General features: G+C 29.7%; 2 long non-coding RNA genes across 2 annotated transcripts; both read right to left on the reverse strand.

The window, feature by feature from the left end:
• Positions 1-513: 513 nt before the first annotated feature.
• Positions 514-1,592, reverse strand: LOC141687460 (uncharacterized). Its single transcript, XR_012561027.1, has 3 exons — positions 1,421-1,592; positions 941-959; positions 514-858 (listed from the first exon to the last, which is right to left on the reverse strand). It is a non-coding gene; the product is annotated as an uncharacterized LOC141687460 (long non-coding RNA).
• Positions 1,593-6,286: 4,694 nt separating this feature from the next.
• On the reverse strand, positions 6,287-7,298 carry LOC141687459 (uncharacterized). Its single transcript, XR_012561026.1, has 2 exons — positions 6,779-7,298; positions 6,287-6,608 (listed from the first exon to the last, which is right to left on the reverse strand). It is a non-coding gene; the product is annotated as an uncharacterized LOC141687459 (long non-coding RNA).
• Between the last annotated feature and the right edge of the window lie 1,535 nt (positions 7,299-8,833).

Below are 8,833 nucleotides of genomic sequence, written 5' to 3' on the forward strand. Positions count from 1 at the left end.
AGAATTGTGTAAAAATATTATCAAAGCCATTCTTTTTCGTGTGTATAATGTCAATATTATGAAGAAGGCTGAGTGTTTCCCAACATGGAAGCTCAAAAAATGGAGAAAAATGAGTCCAATTATGTTTCTCCCCATAATATATTGGTTTTTTCTTATATATCTTTCCGCCATCCAATAATTTCACTACACCATAGATTGCTTCAAGCAACCCCCAACTGTGTTGCTATAGAACCAAAAAAGTGTTGCTAAAGGTCCGAAGAGGACTAAGGCAATGTTGACTTGTAGCTAGTTAGTATAGATATCTATAGCAACATAACAACTACTCTATTACAATATACCATATTTTGTTACTATAGATCTCAATATAAACCTCTTTTGGACTCTATAGTAACATACTTATTGTATTGCAAATGATCTTATTATTTATAAAACTGATTTTCAGAATATGGGGCCGCTTGTGAATCAAATAAAAATATTATATTTGAAGAATTGAATTTTCCAACAAAATAAAAATTAATAATCAATTAAATTCTGCTTTCATTTGATAACAATATTTTACGTTATACATCCATTACTTCCAATAATAAATAACTACCAAGATCATCACAACTAAGGTTGCATACAAATTTGTTTGATAACTTTATATTCAAAAACAAAAAAAAATAAAACTAAATAGTGCCCAATGTCAATAATAGTACTAATCCTTCTACTTTACTACTTTGCTCTCGGTTATCATTTTTTGCTTAACTGCTACTTTGCCCGAGGTCTCCACTGCTTATTGATTGTCGATCAAGGAAGTACCACATGCCACTAGATGTAAGCACAAAGCAGTAATAATGCCGAGAATCGGTACTCCATCTAGCATGAACCAACAAAATGAGAAGTCAATAACTAACTAATAACTAATTGGATATAAACAAGTAGTGTTAAGAACTGCTACCCAAAGCTCTTCGAGACACCTGAAAAGATATAAGTGCCAAGTCAGAATAATGACTTGCTACACTTGTTACACGTTGCAAGCAGTACATGAAATGTGTTTTTAATGTATCGACTTATCTATCTACCTATAGTTATGAAAATTTAAGGCGCTGAAATATGAATCAATGGTAGTTTTGGCTTATATATTTATTAATTGCCTAAATCTAATCTAGTCAAAACAAACACTATCAGAGCTATTTGGCCACATATTGTATGCAAAGCTAGCTTTATAAGTAGACTCTATATTGAAACAAGAACATTCATAACACCAAGTTATCACCAAGGAAAATATCTTGGCTTTATAAACCTGCTGGGCAATTGTCAAATTTATGCAAAGTGTAAGTAGTAATATGTAACAATACAACTGGACAGGTAAGAAAACTTCAGAGATATTCTGGAGCAACAACTTGAAACATTAATCATGTCCATAATATTGACTTACATCTTAACAATACTAGTTGAATTTTCAATCTCCGGAGGAATTGGTCTGGATAGCATGCTTCCTCCCAAATCCAACACTCTGAGGAACTTCAATGCGCCATCAATACTAAGTAAGATACAAAAATTCTGTATTATATCAAACTAATAAAAAATGACTAGTCGAGGAGTAGGTCTGGAAATGTTGTTTCTTCCAATTATGTGTACATAAGAAACTTGATCTCGTTGTCCTTAATCTTAATAATGCTAAGTATGACTGTTGGTCTACTCCTTTTCATGATTCTATACAAACCAATAGACAAACTACTATTTGGCCTACTATCACTACAAAAAAACGGCTTTTTCCTACCAAGCAAATCAAACCAGAAAAATTTGGTAGAAATTACTCTACCATTTCCTACCAACCCGTAAACTGGTAGGAATTGCTTTAGGTGGGGCCCATATTTTGTACACGCAAGCACCACAACCTACCAATATTGGTGGGAAACTCAAAACCTATCAATTTTGGTAGGTTTTGACTAAAATTTGATACCGAAATGGTCCCACCAACCACGTCATCAGCCCTCACTTATTTTATTGATCAAACTTTTTTTATGAAAAAAGAAATAATATCATCAATCCGAGACCATTTCCTACCAAGTTTGGTGGGAAAGTTTTTCCTACCAAGGTTGGTAGGTTTTGGTAAAATCTTAATTTGAAAATAACCCCACCAACCACATCAGCATGCCACGTATTGTTAAGAATATATAACATTTTTCTGAAGTATAAATAAATATCAATAATTCAGGTCGTTTCCTACCAATATTGGTAGGAAATAGGAGAAAACTAAGAAAAATGTATTTTTTCTACTTTTCGCTCATTGTTTGTCACATTCTTGTTGATCATACTCTAAAAACATAAATATCTATTAATTTTAATAGTGAAACTCTAAAAGTTAGTTGATTACACTTGCAGTCCCGTGTTTCCATTTGTTTTTTGGATAATTATAATAATTATGAAAAAAAATATTAAATATGAAAATGATTCGCTAAATTAAAACTTTTCAAGTGAAATGTCATTTTATAGTGAAATAAAACTAAGAAAAAAAATTGGGTAAGAAAACAATTATGAATAAGAAAATCGTTTAGAAAACAGATTGTCGAGATTGTTCGAAGATTGAGTTAGATTTTCAACTCAAAGTTTCGGGGATGGGTTAGACATTTAGATTTTTTTAATAATCTAACCTTACGGATGATTATATATATATGAGTTTTACACATGTAATTGAAATATAGAATTTTTAAAAATTAAGCTATTATGTTTTTATAATAGATCTGTAGAAAAAACTACAAGAAAAATATTTTTTTTGTACTTTTCGCCTATTATTTGTTACATTTCCGTTGATCAAACTCTAAAAACATAAACATCTATTCATTTTAATACTGAAACTCTAAAAGTTTGTTAATTACACTTACAGTTTTGTGTTTCCATTTATTTTTTGGATAATTATAATTATTACGAATAAAAATATTAAATATGAAAATGATTCGATAAATTAAAACTTTTGAAGTGAAATGTCATTTTATAGTGAAATAAAACTAGGGAAAAAAATTGGGTAAGAAAACAATTATGACTAAGAAAATCGTTTAGAAAACGGAACGTCGAGATTGTTCGAAGATCGAGTTAGGCTTTTCAACTCAAAGTTTCGGGGATGGGTTAGACATTTGGATTTTTTTAATAATCCAACCTTACGGATGATTAGATATATGAGTTTTATACATGTAATTGAAATATAGATTTTTTAAAAATTAAGCTATTATGTTTTTATAATTTATCTATAGAAAAAAAACTGCAAGAAAAATATTTTTTTGTAATTTTCGCCCATTGTTTGTCACGTTTCCGTTGATCAAACTCTAAAAACATAAACATCTATTCATTTTAATAGTGAAACTCTAAAATTTAGTTGATTACACTTACAATTTTGTGTTTCCATTTGTTTTTGGGATAATTATAATTGTTACGAAAAAAAATTAAATATGAAAATGATTCGATAAATTAAAACTTTTCAAGTGAAATGTCATTTTATAGTGAAATAAAACTAGGAAAAAAAATTGGGTAAAAAAACAATTATGACTAAGAAAATCGTTTAGAAAACGGAAACTCGAGATTGTTCGACGATTGAGTTAGGTTTTCAACTCAAAGTTTCGGGGAAGGGTTAGACATTTAGATTTTTTAATAATCCAACCTTACGGATGATTAGATATGAGTTTTATACATGTAGTTGAAATACATAATTTTTAAAAATTAATTTATTATATTTTTATAATAGATATATATAGAAAAAAATGCAAGAAAAATATATTTTTTGTACTTTTCGCCCATTATTTGTCACATTTTCGTTTATCAAACTCTAAAAATATAAACATCAATTAATTTTAATAGTGGAACTCTAAAAGTTAGTTGATTACAATTATAGTCTCGTGTTTCCATTTATTTTTTGGATAATTATGATTATTACGAAAAAAATATTAAATATGAAAATGATTCGATAAATTAAAACTTTTCAATTGAAATGTCAATTTATAGTGAAATAAAACTAGGAAAAAAAATTGGGTAAGAAAATAATTATGAATAAGAAAATCGTTTAGAAAACAGAATGTCGAGATTGTTCGAAGATTGAGTTAGGTTTTCAACTCAAATGTCGGGGATGTTTAGGATTACACACTTGGATTTTTTTTTTAATAATCCAACCTTAGGATGATTAGATACATGAATTTTATACATGTAGTTAAAATATTGAATTTTTAAAAATTAAGCTATTATATTTTAATAATAGATCCATAAAATAAACTTTTAATTCCTACCGGAATTCGTAGGTTTTGCCCAAAAAAGTTGTCTGTCCTTTTCCTAGTTAGGTATTTCCTACCAAGTTTGGTATGAAATAGACCAAAAATTGGTAGGAAAAGGCATCACCTGAAAATAGTAATTAAATTGTTATTTTAACAATTCCGTATAATATCCGATTTTTAATAAATATTATCCAATTTTTTAACTAAGATATATTTGTTTGTTTCTCTATATATTTTAGGGATATGATATAATTTTTAGAAAAAAAATAAATATATTTGGTTTACTAGTATTTAGTCCTATATTGATATTTAAATATTTTTAAATATTTAATTTACTTTTTAATAATTGCACTCACACTAAAAATTAAAAAAAAATCGTTAAACCCCATTACCTACCTATATTGGTTGTAGTTTCACGAAAATTTTAAACATGAAAGTAAATTCAAAATTTTTAAAATTAGAGCGAAATCCAAAAATTCAAAAACAAAGTCCAACTCAAAACCTACCAATATTGGTAGGAAATGAACTTTAGTTTCACGAAAATTCAAATATGGAGCCAAAACTAAAAGTTTTAAATATGGAGCCAAAACCAAAAATTCAAAATTTTCGTCAAATTCAAAACCTACCAGTATAGGTAGGAAATGAACCTTAATTTCACAAAAAAATCAATTGTGGAGCCAAAATCAAAAATGAAAATTTCAAATACGGAGCCAAAATTAAACTCAAAAATTTGAAAATTCCCCCTAAACCCATAACGTACCAATATTGGTAGGAAATAGGTGACTTGAACCTATAAACCACTATCTTCCTCTTTTCACTTTCAATTTCATCTACTCCACCAAAATTTCATTTCATAATTTCTCCATCCTCTTCTTATCTTTTGGTAAATATCTTCATCTTCTTCATTTAAACCATCTCATATATATGTATGCATTTCAATATTTTTAACATATTTTTTATCTTGATTCGTTTATATATTTACTTATTTGTTTTTACTACATGTATTAATTGTTCATGTACGTTAATGACTACTAACATTTATAATCTCTTCTTATGTAGATTTTATTCACTCGAGACCAAGGAAATGAAACAAACAAAGACGGAAATGGAAAACTTACAAAGAATGTAGACAAATTATTCAACAACGATAATGAAGAAATTACAAAGAATGAAGGCAAATGATTCAACAATGATGAGAACTTGAAGATGATTAGTCTTAACTTTTGAAACATCTATTAATTGTTGTAATGAATTATTATTTCTAATATGCAATTATCACGGATATCTAATTCTTTTTTAATGTTATAATGGTGTTATGTCTGAATTGTGATTTATGATGAATTTTTTAATTTTGGTTATTGTTGTTTGCTTATAATTTAGATATTAATTTATGTACAACTTTATCTACATTGTTATCAATGAAATAAATTTTTTTATAAAAAAACTGTCCAACAATTTCCCACCACATTCAAGGTATTTCCTACCACATTCAAGCTAAACAGTGGTAGGAAATGGTTGGTAGGAAATACTGATATTCATGTCTTCTGACATAAAACCTACCATTCATCAATCAAAACCTACCTGTTATGGTAGGAAATACTCACTCAAAACCTACCAATTTTGGTAGGAAAAAGGTCTTTTCTGTGTCAATTGCCACGTGGCAGGACACATGGCAGGACATGTGGATCGGTCCCACATGCCAACTCATCAATCTGACCCCAATTTGTATGACGTGGCAGCTGACATGGCAGGTGACGTGGCCGCCCATGTGGCGTGCCACATGGGCGGCCACTTGGCAAGTGGGACCTTTTGAGATACAAGCACCAATTCCTACCACAAAGCAATTCCGACTAGAGCAAATCCCACCAAGTCTTTTGGTAGGAATTGCCCCCTTTTCCTACCTGAAATAGCCCATTTCCTACCAAAACGCCGGTAGGAAATGGCCGTTTTTCTTGTAGTGTATTGATATTTAACATAGGAAGTTAACACTGCTATAAATTATACAAAGCAACCTGTGTAAATACTATAGTTTTTAACTAACATAAAACAAAAGCAATGCTAAGTAGTATCCATATAATATTTTACAAAATGATTGGAACTTTCAACTTTGACATACTCAATAATATATTAATTTTACAACGGTACAAAGATGAAGTACCAAATGTTACCAATCCTAAACTTTAGTTTCTTGGTATAAGTCCAAATCAAGAAGCAAGCATTTGACTACTAGTTAAATTTTTTGTACACCCGAAGAAATACTAACATGTAAGCGAAACCATGGTCACTTACCCCAACGATAGCATTGCCATGCCCTCTGGCGTTGTGTCCTAAACCTTCCAAGGTATCATTTTCTGTGCGTTGGACCTGCAGAAAGAATATAATTTTACAGAGAGGACTCGAGCAAATATGAAATCAGCAGATGAATTAAAAAAACATAGGTATCATATTCTGTGTGTTGGACCTGCAGAAAGAATATAATTTTACAGAGAGCACTCAGCAAATATGAAATCAGCAGATGAATTAAAAAAACATACCACCGCAAATCTATAATGACTAGAGCTCCAACATCCATGGTCGCGAGATCTTCCAGTTTCTCTATCTGTTCAATGGATATAAAACTGTTGTAAAGTTTGAACATAATAGTATCTTGCGCCTAAGAAATAAAACCGTTGTTAATTTGTCCACAAGGCGATTAATCGAAGATGATATTCATTGTCCTTAAACAGAACCAAGAAAAAGAGCATTCCAACTTGTCCTTCACACTGCAACATGGCTCCATAATTTCAAGATTGGAAGTTATACGCACCTGAACCTTAATCTGGTATAGATAAGTAGAATTATATCTTTTAACACATCACATATACAATTGTAACAACATATTTAAGCTTCTGCTTATATGACAACAAGTAATCTTATAAGATTTACTAGTTTTCAATTTCTGCGGTATAAGATTACAATATTAGAGATAGACAGAGAGATAGGGTGAGATATGATGAAATTATAAAAACAAAGATTGATATGTAAAAATATGGAGTGTCTCCATGGACTACGTTGTGTTCTCTCTGCTTATAATTCTAACCGAGTACATACAAATATTTAAAAGATGGACCAACTATTGAGTTAGCTAAAATCATGCAACTACTTCCTACAAATACTCTAACACCCCCACTTATTCAGAACTCTTCCTAATATTACTGAAACAAACAAATGACCTATTCTACGTGCTACGTGGTTTACATGATTCAGCAGTAACACAAATAAATAAAACTTAATACAAATATTATTATCAAAAAACAAGTTTTAGATTAAATTCCAAAAAGATAGAGAGAGAAAGCCATAGAGATAAAGTGCAAGAGACAGAGACATCGTGAAAGAGAATTAGCCGGTGAGAGAGATAATTCCTTAAAATAGAACCCCAATATTTTTAGAACCCTAGCTGAATTTGGAACCTTAATTTCTCGAATGCGTTATCAAATCATTTAATCAAAAAAATCTAATTGCCAGATTGAACCTGTTGCTCGTGCTCGTTAATCAACGCGGAGAGAGTGTACGAGTGACATCAATTGTGTTTCCCCAATCCATTTTCCCCTTTTCTTTTGTCTCAAAATTTCACTTCCCGCTTTGTTCAAACCCAAATTTTAGCGGCTCGGTCCCAATTTCACTATCTCAGCCCAATTTTATAATTTGTTTTTTTTCTTTATATTTTTAGGTCATTTGCTTTCTTTTTAAATTTTATAAATTTTTTAAATATTTAATTTTATAATTTTCTCACATTATATCTATTACGACTAACTTATAAATTTTTAAAAATATTACATGCTAATATTGTGTGTGTGTGTGTGTATATATATATATTAGTCACTTTAATCAAAAATTTTTATTTTTATTAAATAAATTATCAAATTCTTTCATGTAATCTTAAAATCCAAAAACTATTTTAATATTTATAAAATTTTAAATAAAAAGTTTATATGTTATTCTTTTACTTCTGAAAAATATTCCTATATTATTTTGTTCAAATCAATTAGTTTCAGATAAAAAATTCATTTTTGTTAAAATTAAAAATTATTAGAGGTTTGAATTAGTCTCTCCATATTATAATTATTACAATAAAACTACAAATTAGTGTGTAAAAATATAAAGTTATTAGAGGTTTGAATTAATGTTTCATTCTCAACTCACTTTTCTATCTATTTCTATCCGAAGAGACTGCTTCTCAAGCGATATACATGACGATCCTGACACTCAACCATGTATCCCTCAAGTCGACCCTTATGAATTTAATCATTGAATTTTTTGTGCAATAAGGTTATTTTTATATCAAACTATTCAACTCCCAATCACTATGAGGAACAATATAATCAGTACTGGAATAGAACTGTGCTTCACCATTACAAAAAAATCTCATTATAGTCCATTCCTTTCTTTTGAGCATACCCTTTCTCTACGAACCTCGCTTTGTACCTTGTATCACCCAGGGTGAAGGGGTCTTCTCTCTTCTTGTACACCCACTTGAAACCAATAGAATTTCAATCTGTAGGCAATGGGATTATATCCCAAGTTTGGTTTTTTTGTAGACACTGCTCCAT

The sequence above is a fragment of the Apium graveolens genome, chromosome 9 (assembly GCF_009905375.1).
Source record: "Apium graveolens cultivar Ventura chromosome 9, ASM990537v1, whole genome shotgun sequence".
Classification (NCBI taxonomy): domain Eukaryota; kingdom Viridiplantae; phylum Streptophyta; class Magnoliopsida; order Apiales; family Apiaceae; genus Apium; species Apium graveolens.